General features: G+C 46.8%; 1 protein-coding gene across 1 annotated transcript in view; it reads right to left on the bottom strand.

The window, feature by feature from the left end:
• The window catches only part of LOC115092774 (disintegrin and metalloproteinase domain-containing protein 20-like), a 180446-nt gene that overhangs the window by 94457 nt on the left and 62380 nt on the right, over positions 1 to 23609 (bottom strand). The gene's annotated exons all lie outside the window — the stretch shown is intronic.

Here is a 23609-nt window from a genome sequence, read left to right as displayed (position 1 = left end):
ATACTGATGATGATTGAAAAAGGAGATTCCTTGAGCTAATACATTGGTTTACTTTCCAGTGACCCGTGAATAAATTTGAAGCACATGTTTAATTTAGTGCTGTTTAAAAGCTTTTTTTGCACATGTTATTAAGCAATGCTGTTTTCTGCACATATTATTAAGCCCATATTATTTTCTGCACATATTATTAAGCCCATATAATTTCTGCACATATTATTAAGCCCATATAATGTTGAAAAACATTATAAAACCATATATAGTGCTGTTTAAATGCTGTTTTTTTGCACATGTTATTAAGCATTGTTCAATATTAAATGTGGTGATATTTTTAAATGTGCGATGTGTTGGTATGAATGTGAAGTGTGGTTGTGTTAGATAGTATTCTTTGTCTAGACAGGCTTTTATGGTGTGGTCTCATTAATAAAAATATATTCACTGACATATCGTGTGAGTTGATATTGATATAGAGGGCTCCCTTCAATTGTGACATTGTACAGATATAGGGAACCTATTGTACTATATTTTTCCCTTAGTGCATTATACCGTTGTGTCCACCAATGTAAGCTTTCCCTTACTTCCAGGCCGTTTCAGTAAAGTCCGCGGGTGGTCCAGTGGTAGAAACAGGCAAAAGGAGGCTCTAGGGACACTAACGCGTCCCTAGCGCCTCTTTTGGCCCGGAGCAGCGGCTGTCATCGGGTTTGACAGCCGACGCTCAATTTTGCCGGCGTCGGTTCTCGAGCTCGCTGACAGCTATGGGCTCGGAAACCGGACGCTGGCAAAATTGAGCATCCGGATTTCGACCCGACAGCTGCCGGCCGACTTCAAATTTTTTTTTCTTTTTTCTTTTTTTACTTTTTTTACTCTTTGGGACCTCCGACTTAATATCGCCATGATATTAAGTCGGAGGGTGCACAGAAAAGCAGTTTTTACTGCTTTTCTGTGCACTTTCCTGGTGCCCGAAGAAATTAGCACCTACCTTTGGGTAGGCACAAATTTCTGAAAGTAAAATGTGTGACTTGGCTGCACATTTTACTTACTGAATTGCACGGGCATAGCTAATAGGGCCATCAACATGCATTTGCATGTTGAGGGCGCTATTAGGTTCGGCGGGTTGGATGCGTGTTTTCCGCCCCTTACTGAATAAGGGGTAAGGGAAACGCGCATCCAATGACAGGTTAACAGTGCGCTCCGTCAGAGCGCACTGTACTGTATCAGCCTGTTTGATAGAAGTAAACAAATCTCGTATCCCTCAGATTGTGGCCTCCATCTTGTTAGATGGTCTGACTGTAACGGCCTCATATGAGCTCTTGTCCAAGTGACCAAGTCCAGAATGGAGGCCATAAAATCCAAAAGCTAAAGATAATCCCATAATTTTGGAGCTGTTTGCCTTGAAAATTTCTGTAGTTGTGACTGAATATTGAGAATCCTTTTTGAAGTAAAAGCAACCCAATCTGTGTGAGTAATAAAATGAGCCCCAAGTGCTCTAATTCTTGAGTTGGATGCAAATTGCTATCTCGAAATTGATTATCCAACCCAATTTTTTAAGCACAAACTACCCAATCCATCAAACTTTCTGTAAATTACTTGCTTCTGATTAAACAACTGTCTAAATAAGAATGCATCATTATATCCTGTCATCTGAGAGATGCTGCTACTATAACCATCACATTGGTAAAAGTTCTTGGCATTGTCACTGTTTCACTGGAGGTGGACTCTTGGGCTGAGGTGGGGCTGATGCAACCCGTAGGTGAGGGCCTATGGGTCCCCACCGTCAGCAGGTGGAGTGGGCTGAAGCTAGAGGCCACTGGAGCTTCACCTATACCAACCCAGGTTCCCCTCGAGTTGAACCTTTGGGTGCCGGGGCAGGCCTCGAGGTTAGCTAGAGGTAGTAGGTGGTTCAGCCCAGAGACAGCAGCTGGTAGATGGCATAGTTCTATCCCAGACAGGATTCGGTACAGGAACTCAGGCACCAGGGAACGAGGAGAGACTGAAGGTGCCTGAGCAAAGAAAGGCCAGAGCCTTAGCAGTCCACGTCCAGAGGACAGGGATAGAGGTGTCACTGTCAGGCTAGAATTAAGGCTGGCGGCAAGTGGGAATTGTAGCAAGCAACGAAGAATTCTGGACTCAGGAAAGTCTATAGCATGGTCATTCGTAGCAATGGACAGGGCACGGAAATAGCAGGCGAAGCAATGGTGAAGGCAGGCGAGGTCAGACATAGCAGTGGTCGAGGCTTAGATTAGGCAGGCGTGGTCAGACGTAGCAATGGGCAAGGCTTGGAGTAGGCAAGCGAGGTCAGACGTAGCAGTGGTCAGGCTTGGAGAAGGCAGGCGAGATCAGACATAGCTAAGATCAGAACCAGGAAGTCAATTCAACACATAGAAGAGTCGAACAAAGGAAGCAGGAACACGGAACAGAGCAATCCACGGAGGCAACGAGTACTCAGAGTACGAGGAGACCTGTTGCAAAGGCAACGCTATGGAGCGAGACCTGAGCATATATACGCTGAAGGATCTGACGTCAGCATCCAGGTCCGCGGCCAGGTTCCCGCCATGGGCCCTCTAAATGAATCACTGATGCGTGCACCTAGGGAGGGGTGCAGCGCTGCTGGTGGCGTCTCTCTGCGGACCATGCAAAGAGGCCCGATGAACGGAGGCAAACTAGCTGGAGGTCCCAGGTAATGAGGCAGGGCCGGAAGTGCTGGCGGGAGTCTGAGGTCGGGGCTGGCGGCCCACCGCCGCCAGCAACAGGGAGCTGGAGACTGGAATCCGTTTAGAAAGGTGAGAGGGCCGCGCCGCAGGGCTGCCGTGGGTAGCGCGTGTAACAGTCACCGCCCCGAATGACAAAGCCTTGAATTGATGATGCTTCCCCAATATACAAAACTGGATATATTTTTGGCTGCTCTCTATTAAAGGGATATAATAGACTTCCTTTAAATCTAAAGACATCAAATATTCTCCTTTTCTCACCTACACCACTGAATGGAGGGTTTATATAAGAAAGTGAGGTACATTCAAATTCCTGTTTACCAATTTTAAATCTAGGATACAAAATATACTGAGTACGTCCCTTGTTCTTCCTGTCCTGCTGGCACCGGACTGCCTGCCTGAAAAAGAATTAACTTAAGCCAAATGTACTGCAGCCACCTTTTCTGCAGAAAATGTGGGGGAGATTACAAAACAACTTTTCACAGGTCTGGCTAACTCCATAACATAACCATTTCTTATAATGTCTAAGAACCATCAGTCAGTAGGTAAGTGGATCCACTCCACAAAAAATTCTTAAAGCTTTCTCCCTTTTGGCATTATGGAAGAGTGGATTCACAGAGATTCATTGGGCAGCATGGGGTAGAACGCGGTGGCCTTGAAACATCCAATCATGGCCTTCCCCCCCCCCCCCCCCCTTACCTCTTACAGACTGCAACAAACTGTCTACCTGGGCGATAACTCCTAGCCTCTGTAAATTGGCTACATACTCTGAAAGGATGATAGCTAAGCTGAACTGATCTTCAAAAAATCTGTGCTCCTTAGACTCACCTAAATTCTTTACTAGTTTTTCCACTTCACCACATAAGAGGTCTACCTTTGAAAGGCAATCTACACAAATGTGTCTTTGATTACGAATCCGAAGCCAAAGAAGCCTTCTTGCTCCTATGGGAATGAGCAGTGATTCCTACAGGCCTGGAGACAGCAGAGTTGCTTACCTGTAACATGTGTTCTCCTAGGACAGCAGGATGTTAGTCCTCACAGATGGGTGACATCATGAGATGGAGCCCGGCATGGAAGACTTTCTAGAAACTGTTACAGCCTTGCAGATCTCAGCGATGAGGACTACACAAAAGTGCACCACTGATGCTGCCATGGCCCTAACTGAGTGTGCCTTGATGTGGACTCCGAGCAGAAGGCCTGCCTGCTCATAACAGAAGGATATTCAGTCCGCCAACCAGTTACACAGGGTCTGTTTGCCCACTGCAGCACCCAGTCTGTTGTCTAAGGAGACAAAAAGTTGCATGGCCTGCCTGTGGGCCACATTACATTCAAGATAAAAGGCATGCTTGCAGTCCAGGCTGTGCAGAGCCTGTTAACCCTGGTGAGAATGGGGCCTCGGAAAGAAGGTGGGCAACACGGTGGACTGATTTAGATTGAAATCGGTCACCACCTTAGGCAGGAACTTAGGGTGAGTGCATAAAAGCACCCTGTCATGAGAGAAGTTCGTTTAGGGCAGTCATGTCACCAACACCTGAAGCTCACTGACCCTGCGAGCAGAAGTGACTTCAACCAGGAAATTGACTTTCCAGGTGAGATGTTAAAGTTCACAGGAATGCAAAGGCTCAAAGGGAGACTGCATGAGCCATGCTAGCATTACATTGAGGTCCCAGGACACAACAGGATGATGCAGAGGGGGCTTTAGTTGCAACAGGCCCCTCATGAAGCGGCTCACCAAGGGTTGCACAGAAATTGGTGCACCATTTATCCCCCAGTAGTATGCACTGATAGCACTCACGTGGACTCTGAGGTGGTCTGTAGCCCAGACTCTGAGAAGGACCACAAGTATTCCAACAATCGTGGAGTGGGACACAAAGGCTCTAGGCCTTTCTCCTCACACCAGGTGGAGAACCTCCTCCACTTTAATCGGGAAGACTTCCTGGTGGAAGGATTTCGGGAAGCCACCAGTACCTGTGACATGTTACCAGAGAAGTCAAGGGACTGTAAGACTACCCTTTCAACATCCAGGCAGTGAGGGTAAGCAACCGGAGGTTTGGGTGGCACAACCTGCCCTGATCCTGCATGATCAGGTCAGGAGAGGTGCCCAGACATGGGTTCCTGGATCGATAAGTCCCGCAAGATCGGGAACCAGACCTGTCATGGCCAAAACTGTGTGAAGGAATCAGAGACTGGTTCCCCACCCTCCCTGTACAGGGAGCAGAAGTGGGACACTTTGTAATTCCCAGGGGAGGAAAAGAGATCCACCTCTGGATTGCCCCACAGGTGAAAGAGCCTGTTCACAACTGTTATGTTGAACAACCACTCATGGGGCTGGAAAACCTGAGTCAGGTGATCTGCAACTACATTCTCTGCCCACACAAGGTAAACTGCTCATAAGAGCATGCCCTTGGACAGGCCCAGGCCCAAATCTGCATCGCCACCTGGCAAAGCAGGAAGGAACCTATCCCTCCCTGCTTGTTTATGTACCACATCGCAACTTGGTTGTCAGTCTGGATCAAGACTATTTTGTGAGCCAAGAGATCCTGGAATGCTAAGAGGGCGTACCAGATCACTCGCAGCACCAGGAAGATTATTCGACAACACGCTTCCAGTTCAGACCACAACTCTTGCGAGCGGAGACTGTCCACATGTTCTCCCCAGCCCAAGGTGGAGGCATTGGTAGTCATGATCACTTGGGGAAATGGTGTTTGGAAGGGAAGACCTCTTTTCAAGTTGGGTAGCTTCTCCCATCAGGAGAGGGAGGCCCAGAGTGGTGAGGTAACTCGCACCACTGTTGAGAGGGCCTGGGTGGCTTGAAGCCACTGAGTGCGAAGAGTCCAATGCATGACGCACATGGCTAGTCAAACAAGTGGTGACATGTACGGAGGCTGCCATGTGCCCCAGCAAGTGGAGTAGCACCCTGGCAGAGACTTTCCGACTGACGGAATGAGTGCCCTAGTGACATCATGGCCTGGGCATGGTGCCGAGGAAGAAATGCCCTGGCGAGGGTCATATCCAGCAGAGCTCCAATAAACACTAGCTGATGGAACTGGCTGAGATGAGATTTGGGGGACTGATTACGAACCCCAGTGATTGCAGCACCTTGGCCTTGAGGCAGAGGGAGCATGGTGCATCTTCCTATGTGGTGCTCCTGACGAGCCAGTTGTCAGGGTAAGGGAACACGTGCACTCCACTGCAGTTCAGGTGTGCACCAACCACAGCCAGCATTTCGTGAAGACCTTTGGGGCAGAGGCGAGGCCGAAGGGCAGCACACTGTATTGGAAGTGCCTGTGGCCTTCGAGGAAGCAGATACTTCCTGTGAGGTGGGAATATGGCTATATGAGTGTCTGCATTTTCAGATCAAGATAGTAGAGCCAGTCCCCTTTGTGAAGGATTGGGATCAGGGTGCCCAAGGAGACCATCTTGAAGCATTCTCAGTGCAAGAACCTGTTTAAGGCCGAAGGCCGCCTGTTTTCTTTGGTATCAGGAAGTACCTCGAGTAAAAACCCCGACCTTGCTGAGAGCGGGGTACGAGTTTCAACTGCATTGGCTTCTGACAAGGCCGAGACTTTAGTCTCTAAGACTGCCTGATGTTCCAAGGCATCCCATGTGAAGAGTGGTGGGGAATCCTCCAGGACTGTTTTGAAGTTCATGCAGAAACCATGTTTCACGATGGTCAGGACCCACAGGTCAGTGGTGATGGGGGCCCAGTGGTCTGCGAAAAGACACAGTTGGCCTCCAGTGGGCAAGGATCCGCTGGCCTCCACTCTCTTGCCACAAGTCAAAAGCCCATGGCTGGGCTGTGGTGTTGGCTGGGGCCTGGGGGTTCACTGCTGGCGAGGTCAACCCTGGTTCTAGCGCTTGATGCCATGGTATGTGTAGTTGGAGGATAGTACCTTCTCTGGAGGTAGAAGGGCTTGCGAGGTCCTGGATGTGAAGGCCTGTGCCCAGAAGACTGTGGGTCTGAGGTGCTAGCTGAAAGTTGATGCACGTTTTTGTGGTGGTCCTTGAGCTGATCCACTGTGTCCCGTACCTTGTCACCAAAGAAATTCTCTCTGATACAGGGGAGGTCCGCTAACCTCTCCTGAACATCTGGACAAAGGTCAGAGGTTAAAAGCCAGGCCATGTGACTGACTCTAATGCCCGTAGCTGAAACCCTGACCAACATCTCAAAGATGTCATATTGTCCTCAACTCATGCTTTCCAGCTTCCAGGCCTTTCTGAACTACTGCCTCTAGCACCTCCTGTTGCTGGTGAGACAGGTTCTCCACTAGCTCTTGCACCTGTTTCCATAGGTTCTGTTGTGCTGGGACATGTACAACTGGTAGGAGGCAATACGAACAATGAACATTGCTCCTTGAAAGACTCTCCTACCCAGAGCATCCAGGACCCTGTGTTCTCAGCCTGGAGGGGCAGATGAATGGGTTTGGGATCTCTTTGTCTTTTTAAGGGCAGACTTAACAACCACAGACTGGTGGGTAAGCTGCCACTGTTGGAAGCCTAGGGCATGTTGGACCAGATAAAGGGCATCCATATTTCAGTTAACCAGAGGGATGAAACCCAGATGTTCCCAGATCCGGTAGAGTTCTAGAAGAATCTCATGGATCAGGATAGCCACCACCTCCTTTGGTAGATCCACAAACTGTAGGACCTCAGCATTTTGTGGTGGGCTTCCTCCTCCTTGAGGAGATGGAAAGGGATGGCTTCCGCCATCATCCTAACAAAGCCCACAAAGGAGAGCAACATCTCTCCTCCAGTGGAGAAGGCTCAGAGGGCAAATTGCCAGAGTCCTCGGAAGAGGGCTCTGAAGAATCATCAGCCCAGGGGTCGTATGGTGCATCCTCCTCACTGATGTCCCCAGGTGGACGGTGAGGGAGACCAACGCCCATTCCTCTCAGTAATGGGGTTGAAGGTTCTTTGGGCAACCTCGGTGCCGGAGGCCTTGGGGGCATCGATGGTGCTGGAGGCACTAAGGGAACCAGCAGCCCTGGGAATGGGCTCAAGAAGTGGAGGCACCTTTGTGGGCCTCAGGCGCAGTTGCGCTCCTTCTTCCTTGGAGGAGCCAAGGGCTGGATTCCTATCAGAGGGCAATCTAGGTGGCCGATGGGGCCCCTGGCAATCAGCTATGTTGGCAGGATGCCCAACAGGACATCTAGCCATTCCAGCAGGAGCACTCGAAGAGCAGGCTCTGGTACGGGGAACAGTACCGAGAACAGTTCAACACTCCAGAGGGCATGAGTAACGCCGGTTGCACCCTGTGGTCCAATTCCTCCTGAAACTCCTGTGATAGAGCAGATAACGGAAAAGGAGGTGGATGAGGCATCACCAGAACTTCCACGGGAGGCTGAGGAGGTTTAGTGCTCAACACCAGAATCAGTGGGGAATGCCTGGACTCCTGGGTCTAGAAGACGATGGGGCCTCTTCTCAATGGGGTCACTTCAGGGAAGGCTCAGCATGGGCCAGTGCTCCCCCAGTATCAGCACCAGTGCCATGCGATGATGAGTGCTGGTGATGGTGTTTTCCTCTGTACTCGGCCCGGTCCTTCTCCAGTGCCGAGGAAGCCGATGATCCAGATGCCTTGGAGTGGTCAGAAGATGGAGAGGGCTGATCCCCTAAACCCTTTTCCTCCAGAGGCGGGGGTCGGGCGGGACGTGGATGGTGACAGAGGGATCACCACGAACTTTCGGTGTCAGACTCCGATTTCAGTCGATGGAGCTGACTTTTTGGCACCAAAAAGCTGCTCCATCTTGTCCAGCCAGGAACGAAGACCCCTGGGAGTCATCTGAGCACAGTCGGGACCACCTGTGGACATTGTGGGAAGCCCACAGCAGAGAATGCAGACTTCATGTGGATCCGTGATAGACATGGTCCGAGGGCACTGGAGGTATTTCCGAAAACTGGTCAATGCCATGAAAAGAAGCCAGTGAGCGGTCTATGGCCGATGGCAACTGGGAGGCGACATGCTTATGAATTGACTGCCAAGAACGGGAGAAAACATACCTACCAAGACACTGGAGGAAAACAATAGTGGGAGGGACCCATCAAGAAAAAAAATGGAAGAAAGTTCCAATGAAAATATTAAAAAAAAAAAAATTTGCTGAGCTCCTAAACTGCAATGGCAACTGTTTCATCTGTGAGGACTTCCATCCAGCTTGTCCTAGGAGAAAAAACTAGTCTGATTCCAGCCTCTCTCAAAACATAAATCTTTATTCACAGCTTCAATCATATATGTAATACCAGACAGTGTACTATCTTTCTACTCACAGTTTGCAATGCTTCATCATAGTTCAGTGTTTGGACAGTGTTACGTACAGGAGCTGCCTTCCTCCTAGAGACCCAAGCCTGGTCTGGTTATTCTCCAGTCTTTGGTTATGGCATCTGAGCCCCATCTGCCCGGCAGGATTCCACCCATAGAGCATACTCTACTTAAGGTAGTTAAGGTCGACCAAACATCTAGCTTGGTCCTGTACAGGTAAGTAGGGAAAGCAGAGTTTCTTACCTATAACAGGTGTTCTCCCCAGACAGCAGGATTTAGTCCTCACATGTGGGTGAAGTCACTGACCGGAGCCCTATCACAGAAAACTTTTCTGTCAAAGTTTCTAGAACTTTTGACTGGCAGATTGAGCATGCCCAGCATCCCATGATCCCTGCAACCACAGGGGTCTCCCTTCAGTCTCTTTTGTAGCAAAAGGTGCAAGCGAAAAATAAAATAAAATGTTTAGTACCCAACTCTGCAGGGTGGTGGGTGGGTTTCGTGAGGACTACATCCTGCTGTCCTGGGAGAACACCTGTTACAGGTAAGCAACTCTGCTTTCTCACAGGACAAGCAGGATGGTAGTCCACATGTGGGTGATTAGCAAGCTACAGGTTGACTCATATTTGTTTGGACCAACAGCGTACAACTTGTGCAACAACTGGTGTACTATTGGGGAAAAATGAGGCAGCCTGAAAATCACAGTAAATGGTTGTGGAAGGAGTTGGGATTATACTGGAAATAAGTTCTTCAAGACGGATTGGCCAAAGGCAGATTCTTGACGTCCTTCCTTGTCTAAGCAAATGTGTGAGGAGAGCTCCATGTTGCAGCTTTGCAAATCTCAGCAATCTGTACTGAACGGCAGTGTGCTTCTGAGGTTGCCATGGCTCTTACTGAGTGTGCCTTTCCTCATCCCTGGAGAGGAAGGTCTGCTTTCATAGCAGAATTCGATACAGTCTGCTAGCCAGTTGGAGAGAGTTTGTTTGCCCACTGCGACTCCCAGTTTGTTTTTGTCAAAATAAACAGAGTTGGGTGGATTTCCTATGGATTGTAGTGCTATCTAGGTAAAATGCAAGCGCACGTTTATAATCCAAGGTGTGTAAAACTCTCTCACCCTTGTGAGAGTGAGACCTTGGGAAAAAGGTGGGTAAGACTATAGACTGATTCAAGTGGAAGTCTGTTACCACCTTAGGAAGGAATTTAGGATGAGTACGTAGGACCACTCTGTCATGTGGGAACCTGGTATAGGGTGAGTATGTGACAAGTGCTTGTAACTCACTAACCCTTCATGCAGATGTAATAGCTACTAGGAAGAGAACTTTCCTTGTAAGAAATTTAACATTGCAGGAGCACAAAGGCTCAAATGGGGAGCACATGAGCCTTGTAAGTACAACATTTTGGTCCTACTCAGTAATTGGTGGCCGAAGAGGGGGCTTAAGTTGTAGGAGGCCCTTCATAAACTTACTGACTAGGGGTTGCGCCATTATCGGGGCATCCCCGACTTCTTTGTGGTACAGTGAGATGGCACTTAGGTGTACCCTCACCAAAGAAGTCTGGAGGCCAGAGTCTGAAAGGTGCCAGAGTTAGTCTAATAGAGATGACGTGGGGCAGGAAAAGGGGTCGATACCTTTTTGCGTGCACCAGATGGTAAACCTATTTCACTTAGAACGATAGGATTTCCTTGTGGAAGGTTTTCATGAGGCTACAAACACTTGAGACAGCAGTTGAAAGATTGAGCAGTTGCAGGATCAAGCTTTCAACATCCAGGCTGTGAGGGATAGGGTTTGAAGGTTGGGATGGCGTAACATGCATTATTCTGAGTTATGAGAGTGGGCGATGTGCCCAGGCGAATGAGTTCTCTGATCAAGAGGTTAAGAAGTATAGGAAACCATACTTGTCGAGGTCAATACAGGGCTATGAGTATCATTAACCCTTTGTCCTGTTGTAGCTTCACTAGAATTTTGGCTATCAGCGGTATCGGGGAATACGCATATAGGAGTCTTGTGTTCCAGGGGTGAGCGAAGGCATCCATGGCTAACTCGTTTTGTTGCCTGTGCAGGGAGCAGTAACTGTCCACTTTGTGATTCAGTTTGGATGCAAAGAAGTCTATGGTTGGTTGACCCTACGTCGAAAGATTCTGGATGTTATCACAGGATCCAGAGACCACTCATGGGGATGGAACTGTTGGCTGAGGTGATCTGCTACTACGTTCTATATGCCTGCCAGATAAGTGGCTCGTAGATATATGGAATGTGCAAGGGCCAAGTCCCAGATCTGCACGGCTTCTTGGCAAAGGAGATAAGAGGCTGTGCCGCCCTACTTGTTCAAATACCACATTGCAACTGTGTTTTCTGTATGAGAACAGTCTTGTGTGAAAGGCAGTTCTTGAACGCATAGAGAGCAAAACGTATAGCTCGAAGCTCTAGGAAGTTGATCTGAAACGTTGCTTCGAGTTGTGTCCAAGTACCTTGAGTTTGCAGATTGTTCACATGAGCTCCCCAACCCAAGGTGGATGCATCTGTGGTTAGTTATCTGTGGAACTGGTTGCTGAAAAGGAAACAAGTTGTCTTTGTTCAACCACCAGAGAAGCGATAAACATAACTGGTGGGTTACTTGGATATGGGATGAGAGTAGTTGAGTGGCTTGGAGCCACTGAGATTTCAAAGTCCATGGAGTTATTCTCATGGTCAGCCTGGCCATAGGAGTGACATGGACCATGGAAGCCTTATGGACCAGCAATGTTAGGAATTGATGGACTGAGGTTGTTTTCTTTGTTCGCAGAGATGCAGACACACTCTCCCAACTAGCTGTGAGGTCATTGGGCAGGAAGGCCTTCGCCACTGTGATGTCCAACTCTGCTCCAATGAATCTCAGGAGGTGAGATGGAATGAGGTGGGATTTTTGGTAGTTGATGAGAAATCTCAATGAGTGCAGTAGATTGATGTTGAGGGCATCAAGAGCTCCTTGTTTAGATTGGCTCTTGATGAGCCAGTCGTCCAGGTAAGGAAAGACGTGTATGCTTTGCTTGCATAGATGGGCCGCAGCCACTGCTAGGCATTTTGTAAAAACATGGGGTGCCGAGGCAAGTCCGAAAGGCAGGACCCGGTACTGAAATGTTGATGTCCCACTAGGAAGCGCAGGTTCTTGCGGTGAGGTGGGAATATTGGAATGTGAGGGTAAGCATCTTGAAGATCCAGAGAACAGATCCAATCTCCTTTTTGCAGAAGAGGAAGCATGGTGCCCAAGGACACCATCCTGAATTTTTCTTTTCGTAGAAATTTGTTGAGATTGCGGAGGTCTAAGGGCGGAGGCCGCCCATTTTCTTTGGAATGAGAAAATAGTGAGAGTAGAACCCTCTGCCCTGCTGTGCCCAGGGAACAAGTTCCACAGCCCTGGTGCCCAGAAGGGTGGACAGCTCTGACTCTAGAAGACTTGTGTGATTTTTGTGCATCCACAGAGGATTGGGTGGTAAGTCTGGGGGTACCATGAGGAAGTTTAGATGGTATTCCTGGTTTATGATGGATATAACCCATTGGTCTGTGGTAATGTTGAGCCAGTTGGTTATGAAGTGGCGAATTCGACCTCCTATTGGCAAATCTGGTTTTAGATTTGTGGAGTGACTGCTGTTCTCTGAGTACGTTTCAAAATCCAGAGGCCTGGCTTGTTTGTGGTGGTGGCTGAGGCCTGGATGTTTTAGGCTGAGGATTTGTTCTCTGAGACAGCCTAGTAGCTCTCACGTGAGATGCAGGTGGGTAGTATCTGCGTGGGCGATAAAATTGTTTTCTAGGGCCCCTTCTAGTGTAGGTTCTTACAGAAGAAGGGGCCTCGGTAGTCACTTTGACAATTGCCGCAGAGTCTCACTGTGGTCTTTTAATTGAGCCACTGCATCTTGTCGCCGAATAGGTTTTCACCGGTACATGGTAAAACTGCAAGTTTGTCTTGGATTTCAGGTCTCAGATCAGAGGATTTTAGCCAGGCCCACCTCCTGGCACTGATTCCTGTCACTGACATGTGAGAAGCTGTTTCAAAGGAGTCGTATGCAGCACGGACCTCATGCTTACCAGCCTCAAGGCCTTTATGTAGTATGGCGTTGAGTCTATCTTGCTGCTGTTGAGGAAGAGTTATTTCTTGAACCTGCTTCCAGAGATTCCTTTGATACTGTGTCATGTAAAGTTGGTATGCAGCTATGCGTAACACTAGCATAGAACCTTGAAACATCTTGTGACCCAAGATGTCAAGGAATTTTTGGTCCTTGCCAGGAGTTGTTGAAGAGTGCAGTCGCAGTCTTCTGGCCTTCTTTTGTGCAGATTCAACTACCACCGATTGATGGGGTAGCTGTGGGTTTTTGGAATCCAGGAATATGTTGGACAAGATAAGTGGCATCTGTTCTCTTATTCACAGGCTGCACAGCACAAGGATGCTCCCAAAGGCAATGTTGCAGATCTACTAGCACTTAATGTACTGGGATAGCCATTACTTGTTTTGGTGCATCCACAAACTGGAGAACCTTAATATTTTGTGGCATGTGTCCTCTGTAATAAGTTCAAAGGGAATTGTCTCTGACATTTCCCTAACAAAATTGGCAAAGGAGAGATCTTCTGGGGGAGATTTTCTCCTTTCCTCTGGAGGAGATGATTCTGACAAGATATCCTCTGTAGATGTGTCAGTGTCAACATCTTCCCATGTGTCAGAAAAGGTCTGCTGTTGAGATCCTGAAGGAGGGAAGATGATTGGTAGAGGAGGACGGGTTGGCACCGATGAATCCTTTGATGGAGTAAGCGGTGGCACCGATGAAGCTTTTGGTTGCATCGATGGAAAACGAGGGCCTCTCAGTCCCAAGAGCCCTGATGGGCCAGGCATCGTTGACAGAGGACTGGAATCCATACTTTCATCGTCTGAGGACCCCGGAATTGGAATCGGGGATTTCAGAGGTTTTGCAGGTTGTTTTGGCATCGGTGGCCCGGATTGTGTTGGAAGGGCACCAATGAATGTATCCAGCCTGGTTAGCAATGGTGCAAATATCGATGGGGGCCGCCATCAATGGCAGTAAGTCTCGGAGAGCATCGAGCACTGCCTGGCAGATGAAACCATCCAGTTCCTCCCTGAAAGCTGGTGTACATATCACAGCTACAGGGGGAGGCAGGCTAGGCATTACTGGCCCCTCCACAGAAACTTGTGGGGGCTCAGTACCCAGCACCAATATCAGTGGGGGTTGGTTTCTTGGGTAGAGGAGGAGTTGAAGGGTTCTCTTCGCAATCGGCTCAATAGCCACTGAGGTTCATGCCAGTGTCGATGCTTCCCTCGGTGCTTGTTCCATTCTTTCTCCAGCACAGAGATAGACAGAGTCGGTGACGGATGGTCACCGCTGCCCTGGTGCTCCTGGCAAAGTTTGACTAATTTTTTTGATACTCCTGCTGGTGACGAATGGGTGGACGTCTATGGAGATAACTTGATTTTAAACAGTCTCCATCTTGTTGAGGCAAGCCCACCTACCCTTCGGGGTCATCTGTGCACAACTTCAGCAGTTAGATACATTGTGTGATGAGCCAAGGCACAGCGCACAGACATCATGAGGTGAATGACATGTCCGGAATGTCCCCGAACCATTTTCTGAAACCTACTGCCATAATGACAGAGGTTGAGGCCCCGAAAACAGTTGAAAGCCTGTGGGAATCGACCGGGAATAGTGATTTTACTCACTGAACAATGGAAAAATATACACCAATGGGAGACCCCTATGAGGGAATGTTTTTCTGAAGTAAATTTTAAGATTTTTCCGTGAGGAAATTTGTGTGAGAATTCTCAGAGCTCCTAACCAAGGCAACAGCAGCGTGGAAAAAAAGACTGAAGGGAGACCCCTGTGGCTGCAGGGATCATGGCATGCTGGGCATGCCAGTCAAAAGTTCTAGAAACTTTGTCAGATGTTTTCCGTGATAGGGTTCTGTTCGGTGACATCACCCACATGTGAGGACTACCATCCTGCTTGTCCTGGGAGAACACTAGGGGCACTGCCTCACATACTCCTCCCCTCTGCTTGGACCCAACAGGCCAAGCATCCCTTCTCCCTCCTGGATCACATCTAGGAGAGTCAAATATCTTTCAGACCACCTTTTCTGGCTTCCCACCAGCGATGCTTGGGAACAGGGACCTCATGACATGCTCAATACCATCTCTTAGGGTTACGTTTAACTGCATCACAACCATCACCCAGTGTGCTGTTCATGCAGTGCACATTCCCAGTCCTATAATTAAATCCTCTGCTGGCTCTGGGTTTGAATTCCACCCTGAAGGAGCTTTATGGACCAACTGGGAGACCATTAGTGCTAGTTCCTCTATAGCCAGCTGCTCCTGCTTCCTGGCATCTGATATCTCTGATGTAGAGCCCCCCCTTGACTCCTCTGTATCCTCTGAGGTTGGAGTCTCCACCACGCCATCCTCTGGGCTCTCCATGGACTCTTCTTCCATGTTCTACACAGCACCTCCTCTGGGCTCTCTGCAGTTTCCTCATCTGTAAAGTCTGCAGTACCTCCCCCTGAGTTGTCCACAATTTCCTTGTCTGTAAACTCTGAAGTGATTCCCTCTGGGATCTCCACAGTTTACACTTCTGTACACTTTTGCCACTCGCCCATGCCAGTCACTGGCTCCTACACAGCCTCATTCATTGAAGTCTCCACAGCACTATCCTCTGGGCTCTCCATGGCATCTCTCACTTGCCTTTCAGTGCCCTTTCTCTCTGGGCTACTCATGGGAGTTATCTCTGGACTCCCAGTAATGTTCGGGCATCCTACAGGGTCTTCCTCAGGACCTCCTGTTCTGCTGATTTCCAACTTTTCAACACTGCCTACTTCTGGGCAATCTGTGTTGCCCTCTCCATGGCTCTCCATGACCCATCTTCTCAGGGTTCTTTACTGCCCCCTTGTGGCTTCTCTTGGGAGCATTCTCTGGACTCCCAGTAGATTTTGAGCACCGTTCGGGGTCTTCCTTAGGCCCACCTGCAGCGTCCTCCTCTGGCCAATCACTGTTGCAGCCCACTGGCCACTCTGTGATAACCTCTCCTGGGCACTCTGTGCTGCCACTCTTGACCAGGCTACCAGGCTCCACTCCAAATAGAAGTTGAACAGGTCCTGATGTATTTTCTGGTTCGGTTTTTGCTCAGCCCAGGTCAACTGACTCCTTACAAGGCTCTCTAGTAACCTATCTTCCTCCTGGAGATTCTGGATCAGTGCTTGCCAGCCTTCTTCCATCATGCTCTCAGACTGCTGCATTCTGGTGCTGCAGTAGCCTGGCTGCACCAATCTAGGTTTTCTCGTGGCTGCACACCTTCCTTCCAGAATGCCTAGCTTGCTGGAAGAGGGCACCACCCTTTTTCCATTCACCACATTCACAGCCCACTCTGGCAGCTTTTCCAGGGCCACACCATGTGTTCCTTCTTCTTTTTTTCTTCTTTCAAGGCAAAAAATATTAAAACTAATTTTTAAAAAGCCTGCAAAACCAGCATTAACTAAAACCCGTTCCAGAGAAGGTTTTCATGGGTAATGATTCAGATGGACTGAACCATATCACGGTGAACCTAGAAGATGTGGTAGGCCTGATTGATAAACTGAAGAGTAGTAAATCACCTGGACCGAATGGTATACACCCCACGGTTCTGAAGGAACTAAAAAATGAAATTTCAGACTTATTAGTAAAAATGTGTAATCTATCATTAAAATCATCCATTGTACCTGAAGACTGGAGGATAGCTAATGTAACCCCAATATTTAAAAAGGGCTCCAGGGGCGATCCAGGAAACTACAGATCGGTTAGCCTGACTTCAGTGCCAGGAAAAATATTGGAAAGTGTTCTAAGCATCAAAATCACAGAACATATAGAAAGACATGGTTTAATGGAACAAAGTCAACATGGCTTTACCCAAGCCAAGTCTTGCCTCTCAAATCTGCTTCACTTTTTTGAAGGATTTAATAAACAATAAGGTGAACCAGTAGATGTAGTGCACTTGGATTTTCAGAAGGCGTTTTATAAGGTTCCTTATGAGAGGCTTCTAGGAAAAGTAAAATGTCATGGTATAGGTGGCGATGTCCTTTCGTGGATTACAAACTGGCTAAAAGACAGGAACAGAGAGTAGGATTAAATGGACAATTTTCTCCGTGGAAGGGAGTGGGCAGTGGAGTACCTCAGGGATATGTATTGGGACCCTTACTTTTATTTCAAGATATTTATAAATGATCTGGAAAGAAATACGACGAGTGAGGTAATCAAATTTGCAGATGATACAAAATCGTTCAGAGTAGTTAAATCACAAGCAGATTGTGATAAATTGCAGGAAGACCTTGTGAGACTGGAAAATTGGGCATCGAAATGGCAGATGAAATTTAATGTGGATAAATACAAGGTGATGCACATAGGGAAAATAACCCATGCTATAGTTACACAATGTTAGGTTCCATATTAGGTGCTACCACCCAAGAAAGAGACCTAGGCGTCATAGTGGATAACACATTGAAATTGTCAGTTCAGTGTGCTGCGGCAGTCAAAAAAGCAAACAGAATGTTGGGAATTATTAGGAAGGGAATGGTGAATAAAACGGAAAATGTTATAATGCCTCTGTATCGCTCCATTGTGAGACCCCACCTTGAATACTGTGTACAATTCTGGTCGCCGCATCTCAAAAAAAATATAATTGCGATGGAGAAGGTACAGAGAAGGGCAACCAAAACGGTAAGGGGAATGGAACAGCTCCCCTATGAGGAAAGACTAAAGAATTTAGGACTTTTCAGCTTGGAGAAGAGATGGCTGAGTGGGGATATGATAGAGCTGTTTAAAATCACGAGAGGTCTAGAACGGGTAGATGTGAATCGGTTTTTTACTCTTTCGGATAATAGAAAGACTAGGGGTCACTCCATGAAGTTAGCATGTGGCACATTTAAAACTAATCGGAGAAAGTTCTTTTTTACTCAACACACAATTAAACTCTGGAATTTGTTGCCAGAGGATATGGTTAGTGCAGTTAGTATAGCTGTGTTTAAAAAAAGGATTGGAGAAGTTCTTGGAGAAGTCCATTACCTGCTATTAATTAAGTTGACTTAGTTTTTGGGTACTTGCCAGGTTCTTATGGCCTGGATTGGCCACTGTTCGAAACAGGATGCTGGGCTTGATGGACCCTTGGTCTGACCCAGTATGGCATGTTCTTATGTTCTTAACTTTAATCCCTATCTACCTCCAGCCAGGCTTCTCCTGTCAGCCAGTGCAAATCTACCACTTCCTGGCTGTCCCTGCAAATAGGCCCACTCACAATTTCCACTCTACCTAAATCTTTTAAACATTGTTTTTTCTTCAGTACAGCTTCTGAGCCACATCATTTCACACAAGCTACTGTGCTTTGTGCACCCCTGAGCTCTGTACTTTGTTTTAGAGCCACAGGCCTCCTGTGCTCTGTACTATGTTTAGAAACATATGTCCTCTTCATAACTCTTTCTTTACTCCGAACAGACACTTAAAGGCTGTCTTATTTTTCAGTGCAATGCTTTTGAAAATAGGTCCTTTCTTGCAGATCCAGGTTGACTTTATTGAATTACCCCAATGCCAAAATTACACGTATGTACTAACAATGATATGCAGCTTCTCAGGATGGGGAGAAGCTTTTCCAGTAGTAAAAGCAGATGCAATCTCTGTAGCTAAGATTTTAATAAGAGAATTTATTCCAAGATATGGAATCCCAGAATCAATTGATTGTGATCAGGGGACACACTTTGTGAATGACATAGTTGTGTCATTAAGTAAGGCGCTAGGCATCTCTTTCAGGTTCCACACCCCTTACAGACCTCAAGCCTCTGCCCTTATAGAAAACTTCAATGGCAGGCTAAAAACTAAGCTGAGCATTATCATGGCTGCAGCACACTTAACGTGGCTACGAGCTCTCCCTTAAGATCTAATGGCTTTGCGGGCATCACCCCATTCCAAGACAGGGCTTACCCTATTTGACATAGTCATTGGACGACCAATGGCTATTGATCTAATGCCAAAACCTTCCACTGCTCTCATATTTTCACAAGAAGTACATCTTAACCATTATTTGTTTATGTTCCACAAAGTCTTGATTTCACACTGGCAGAAAGTACAAGCATCTTTTCCTCCAGTGTACCCTGCGTCCACTGAGATGGTTCAACCAGGTGATTTTGTTTTTCTAAATGATTTTCTGACAGAAGAACTCCTTGGACCCCAGGTGGAGGGGACCCTATCAGGTACTTTTAACCTCACATTCTGCAGTAAAATTAGAAGGACACCCTACCCGGGAACACCCTTCTCACTGTAAAAAGGCTTACAGTACTACAACAGCAGGAAACTCCGGGACATAGAACTCTCTCACGAGGCTACTGAAACGGTCATAACCCTGCTTTTGCTTCTCTGTGCAGACTGCACCGATAAAATGATAGTCACCTACAAAAAGGATTACTATTGTGTGGTGAAATATTGTCTGTCTGCAAGATGGGACTTTGTGCATGAATGTTTTGATCATGAACTAAACATGACTGTTCACCTGTATAAGGTTCACAACAAGGTGGTGGCTCTCCCGAGGGCACATTCTTCATACTAGAACATAAGAACATGCCATACTGGGTCAGACCAAGGGTCCATCAAGCCCAGCATCCTGTTTCCAACAGTGGCCAATCCAGGCCAAAAGAACCTGGCAAGTACCCAAAAACTAAGTCTATTCCATGTTACCATTGCTAGTAATAGCAGTGGCTATTTTCTAAGTCAACTTAATTAATAGTAGATAATGGACTTCTCCTCCAAGAACTTATGCAATCCTTTTTTAAACACAGCTATACTACCTACACTAACTACATCCTCTGGCAACAAATTCCAGAGTTTAATTGTGTGTTGAGTAAAAAAGAACTTTCTCCGATTAGTTTTAAATGTGCCACATGCTAACTTCATGGAGTGCCCCCTAGTCTTTCTATTATCTGAAAGAGTAAATAACCGATTCACATCTACCTGTTCTAGACCTCTCGTGATTTTAAACACGTCTATAATATCCACCCTCAGCCGTCTCTTCTCCAAGCTGAAAAGTCCTAACCTCTTTAGTCTTTCCTCATAAGGAAGCTGTTCCATTCCACTTATCATTTTGGTAGCCCTTCTCTGTACCTTCTCCATCGCAATTATATCTTTTTTGAGATGCAGCGACCAGAATTGTACACAGTATTCAAGGTGCGGTCTCACCATGGCGCAATAAAGAAGCATTATGACATTTTCCGTTTTATTTACCATTCCCTTTCTAATAATTCCCAACATTGTTTGCTTTTTTGACTGCCGCAGCACACTGAACCGACAATTTCAATGTGTTATCCACTATGACGCCTAGATCTCTTTCTTGGGTTGTAGCACCTAATATGGAACCTAACATTGTGTAACTATAGCATGGGTTATTTTTTCCTATATGCGTCACCTTGCACTTATCCACATTAAATTTCATCTGCCATTTTGATGCCCAATTTTCCAGTCTCACAAGGTCTTCCTGCAATTTATCACAACCTGCTTGTGATTTAACTACTCTGAACAATTTTGTATCATCTGCAAATTTGATTATCTCACTCGTCGTATTTCTTTCCAGATCATTTATAAATATACTGAAAAGTAAGGGTCCCAAAACAGATCCCTGAGGCACTCCTCTGCCCACTCCCTTCCACTGAGAAAATTGTCCATTTAATCCTACTTTCTGTTTCCTGTCTTTTAGCCAGTTTGTAATCCACGAAAGGACATCGCCACCTATACCATGACTTTTTACTTTTCCTAGAAGCCTCTCATGAGGAACCTTATCAAACGCCTTCTGAAAATCCAAGTACACTACATCTACTGGTTCACCTTTATCGACATGTTTATTAACTCCTTCAAAAAATGAAGCAGATTTGAGAGGCAAGACTTGCCTTAGGTAAAGCCATGCTGACTTTGTTCCATTAAACCATGTCTTTCTATGTGTTCTGTGATTTTGATATTTAGAACACTTTCCACTATTTTTCCTGGCAGTGAAGTCAGGCTAATCGATCTGTAGTTTCCCAGATCGCCCCTGGAGCCCTTTTTAAATATTGGGGTTACATTAGCTATCCTCCAGTCTACAGGTAACAATGGATGATTTTAATGATAGGTTACAAATTTTTACTAATAGGTCTGAAATTTCATTTTTTAGTTCCTTCAGAACTCTGGGGTGTATACCATCCAGTCCAGGTGATTTGCTAATCTTTAGTTTGTCAATCTAGCCTACTACATCTTCCAGGTGCACCGTGATTTGATTCAGTCCATCTGAATTATTACCCATGAAAACCTTCTCCAGTACGGGTACCTCCCCAACATCCTCTTCAGTAAACACCGAAGCAAAGAAATCATTTAATCTTTCCGCGATGGCCTTATCTTCTCTAAGTGCCCCTTTAACCCCTCAATTATCTAACGTTCCAACTGACTCTCTCACAGGCTTTCTGCTTCAGATATATTTTAAAATGTTTTTACTGTGAATTTTTGCCTCTACAGCCAACTTCTTTTCAAATTCTCTCTTAACCTGTCTTATCAATATCTTACATTTAACTTGCCAAAGTTTATGCATTATCCTATTTTCTTCTGTTGGATCCTTCTTCCAATTTTTGAATGAAGAACTTTTGTCTAAAATAGCTTCTTTCACCTCCCCTTTTAACCATGCTGGTAATCGTTTTGCCTTGTTTCCAACTTTCTTAATGCGTGGAATACATGTGGACTGTGCTTCTAGAATAGTATTTTTTAACAATGACCACGTCTCTTGCACATTTTTTACGTTTGTAGCTGCTCCTTTCAGTTTTTTTCTAACAATTTTTCTCATTTTATCAAAGTTTCCCTTTTGAAAGTTTAGCACTAGAGCCGTGGATTTGCATACTGTTCCTCTTCCAGTCATTAATTCAAATGTGATCATATTATGATCACTATTGCCAAGCGGCCCCACCACCATTACCTCTCTCACCAAATCCTGTGCTCCACTGAGAATTAGCTCTAAATTTGCTCCCTCTCTCGTCGGTTCCTGAACCAATTGCTCCATAAAGCTATCATTTATTCCATCTAGGAACGTTATCTCTCTAGCGTGTCCCGATGATACATTTACCCAGTCAATATTGGGGTAATTGAAGTCGCCCAATATTACCGCACTACCAATTTTGTTAGCTTCCCTAATTTCTCTTAGCATTTCACTGTCCATCTCACCATCTTGACCAGGTGGACAGTAGTATACTCCCATCACTATAGTCTTCCCCGACACACAAGGGATTTCTACCCATAAAGATTCAATTTTGCATTTAGTCTCATGCAGAATGTTTATCCTGCTGGACTCTGCCATCCTGGACATAAAGCGCCACACCGCCTCCCGGGTGCTCCTCTCTGTCATTGTGATATCATTTGTACCCCGGTATAGCACAGTCCCATTGGTTATCCTCCTTCCACCATGTCTCTGAAATGCCAATTAAGTCTATGTCATCATTCACTGCTATACATTCTAATTCTCCCATCTTACTTCTTAGACTTCTGGCAATAGCATACAAACATTTCAAAGTTTGTTTTTTGTTTGTATTTTCATTCTGCTTTTTAATTGATAGGGATAAGTTAGAATTTTTTAGCTCAGGTGAGTTTTTAGTTACAGGCACTTGGACTACTTTTCTTATTATTGGAACCTCACTGTTGGGATGCCCTCATTCTAATGGATCATTAGTATCTTTTGAAGATACCTCTCTCCAAACCATGCGCTGCTGAGCGACTGTCGGCTTTCCCCTTTGTTCTAGTTTAAAAGCTGCTCTATCTCCTTTTTAAAGATTAGCGCCAGCAGTCTGGTTCCACCCTGATTAAGGTAGAGCCCATCCCTTCGGAAGAGACTCCCCCTTCCCCAAAAGGTTCCCCAGTTCCTAACAAAACTGAATCCCTCTTCCTTGCACCATTGTCTCATCCACGCATTGAGACTCCGGAGCTTTGCCTGCCTCTGGTGACCTGCGCGTGGAACAGGGCTCTCACCCAAGCACCCATTCCCACCAGCTCTCATCCAGGCTTCCATTCACACCCACACACATAAGCTCTCACCCAAGCACCCATTCACACTAGCTCTCACCCAGGCACTCATTCACATACAGACACACCAGCTCTCACCAAAACCTTATTCTTCCTTCACTGCAGGGATGGGCTCCAGTTCCGCCGTGACTTTACTCCGGCGGGCCTTCTTTTTGTGCCACCATGGGAATGGACTCCCATGGTGGCTTCGGTGGGGTTGGGTTTCCTCTTCGCCGCCACAGGCTGTGGCGGCCTTGCTTGGTCGGGGTCGGGTTTCTTCTTCGCCACCATAGAAATGGGGTCCTGTGGTGGCCTTGCTTCGGAGTCGGGTTTCCTCTTCGCCGCCACGGTCCCATGGCGGCCTTGCTTCGTCGGGATCGGGTTTTCCCCTTCACTGCCATGGGAATGGGCTCCCATGGGGGCCTTGCTTCGTCGGGGTTGGGTTTCCTCTTCACCGCCACATCGGCCAATCAAAAGCTTCCTCCCTTCTTCCTACTCCCACTGGCAGGTAGAAGGGAGGAGGTTTCCAATTGGCCTGCACGGGGGCAGGCAGAATGAAGGAGGCTTCCCATTGGGCAATGGGGGTAGGAAGAAAAGAGGCTTCC

Source organism: Rhinatrema bivittatum, chromosome 5 (assembly GCF_901001135.1).
Source record: "Rhinatrema bivittatum chromosome 5, aRhiBiv1.1, whole genome shotgun sequence".
Lineage (NCBI taxonomy): Eukaryota > Metazoa > Chordata > Amphibia > Gymnophiona > Rhinatrematidae > Rhinatrema > Rhinatrema bivittatum.
The sequence above is the reverse complement of the archived record's forward strand: the minus strand, read 5'-3'. Positions and strand labels throughout refer to the sequence as shown.